The following is a 2139-nucleotide window of genomic DNA, read 5'->3' as shown; positions in this document are numbered from 1 at the left end:
CGGCAGACCGAAACGTGGGAACTATAGTTTTCTATATCCCGAACGTACCACTGGTGAACGACCTGGGTATAGAGTGGATACGAGGCCCATGTCTTCGTACTTACGCAGGAAATAGTGGGCCACCGAAGTCGGAATCCAGAAGAAATGGTACCAAGGTCGGATCCAGTGCCGTCCGATCCGCACAGACAGATAGATAGCACCAACAACCGAAATGATTGCCTCCGTGGCTAGTGAGATGAGCGCCGACCACAACATCTGCGACGACCCGGAATGCGGTGGTTCGAGTCCTACTCCTGCAAAAACTCCCGAGCGTATCATTGTCGGCAGTTAGAAAGGGGGAATCCTAGGAAGAAATCGGATACGAGGGACACCTCCTTGGGCAGCAATCGGCAAGGTAATGAAGAGTTATCAACATTGAGGAACCCAAATGGGGATGCGGTGAAGGAAAGATATGACGATCGGAATGTCATGCGGTGGAGACATAAGGGAAAATGGACACCGCCCGGCCAGTCACCGAGGTTGAGACAGTGCTTTTATGCAGGTATCGGCGCTTTCACCCCCGAACCTTGGCGGTCGTGTGGCTCAGTAGGTCAGAGCGTCAGTCTAATAACAGAGAGCCCAGAGCGGTCCGTCAATAACATAGTCGTAAACAGTCTAATAACATAGTCACGACTCTCACTTTCGGTGCATTTGTCGATTCGCCAGGTCGCAGCGGATATATGTCCGTGCAGGAGATAGCACGGCCGCATACCATCGCACTCCACACGCCTCGTCACGATTTGCTCGAATGGTGGAGCGCTGTGTGTCGGGCTGATACCCAAGTCGTCCAATGAGGCACTGATATATTGTCCATGCTGGAGATGGCACGGTCACTTCCGGTGGCCATCAGTTACCCACCCTACACACCCACACCAGTTACACACCCAGCGCTCCCACAACAAACGCTTGGCGGCACCGCATGGGGCGATGGCAGGAGTTGTGGTGTGGTCGAGAGCAGGAGCGGGAACCGAATCGTCGCGTTGAAGTCGTCGCAGGTATTGCCGTCAGCGTTCACTCCAGGCGATTGCCTCCGGAGGCCTGTCTCAGTGGTTTACGGAGGCATTCTGATCGGTTGTTGGTGCCATCTCTTCTGCCGGTTGTCACGGCATCGGGTTCGCGTATCTGCGACGGCTTCAGCGTCATGGGTCGGATTCCTACTCCTGCCTTTGCTCCGGATCGTACCAACCAGCACAAACGATACCACCTCATGGGTGGCCAGCAGCCGCACAACAGGTGCCGTAAACGGGACGTACGAGCAATCGCACGCACCCTTTGCGTGTGGAGCTGTTGTTGCAGCAGCGTGCTCGATCATCCAGCGGTCGAGCCGCGAACGAGTGGTCGTGTTTGATAGAAGAAGAGCCAAGAAGGAAGAGCGAGTGAATGCATGATGACGAGGCTCCGAGGTAGTGCGTGATGACGAGTAGAAGGAAAAGAGCCCGTTTACGAGCCAGCACGGTTGAGTGAGGTGGAGAAAAAAAGAAGAAAACCTCAAACCAAAAAACTCCTCTGCATTCTGATAACAGCCGCAGGTTCGTGACTCGTTACGCTGAAACACTGGATGACCCGTGTATCGATTTCAGTACCTCTCGCATGCGACGCGAGCGCTCTACCATTTGAGCTAGACGCCCAAATTCATACCAGTCGGGCGAGTCCAAAATTCGTAATATTACAAGCGTAATATTGCGGCAACGACCTTTCGCTCTGTCTTTCGTTCTCAATATTCTCGTTTCACCCCCACTGGTTCACCTCTCGAAGCGCACAGGCGCAACAAGTGGGTGTCAATCCTTGCCCGACAGGTCTCACATATCTGTGAAGTAGCCTCAGCAGTCGTCCGTCAGTCCTCTTAGGTTATGGGCAGAGCATTCGCTTGGAAATTTATTCTGCGTTTCTTCCGCGTGTTGCTCCGCTTGTTGAGAAGCTTTTTATTTGTGCGCGAGGCTTCTTCAATCTGTGAAGTAGCCTCAGGTTGTGCACCGGCTGTCGTCAGCCTTCTTAGCTTAGGGGCAGAGCATTCGCTTAGTAAGCGAAAGGTCGCCGGTCCGATTCCGGCAGAAGGCTTCCTTACCCCCCTATAACCGAGGTGCCTTTTTACAACCTAAC

The 2139-nt window shown here is 53.6% G+C and overlaps 1 non-coding gene across 1 annotated transcript; it reads left to right on the top strand.

Moving 5' to 3' along the window:
• The first annotated feature begins 2025 nt into the window (after positions 1 to 2025).
• GNI_204540 lies at positions 2026 to 2097 on the top strand. Its single transcript has one exon. It is a non-coding gene; the product is annotated as a tRNA-Thr (tRNA).
• Positions 2098 to 2139: the final 42 nt, after the last annotated feature.

The sequence above is a fragment of the Gregarina niphandrodes genome (assembly GCF_000223845.1).
Source record: "Gregarina niphandrodes unplaced genomic scaffold scaffold00120, whole genome shotgun sequence".
Lineage (NCBI taxonomy): Eukaryota > Apicomplexa > Conoidasida > Eugregarinorida > Gregarinidae > Gregarina > Gregarina niphandrodes.
The sequence above is the reverse complement of the archived record's forward strand: the minus strand, read 5'-3'. Positions and strand labels throughout refer to the sequence as shown.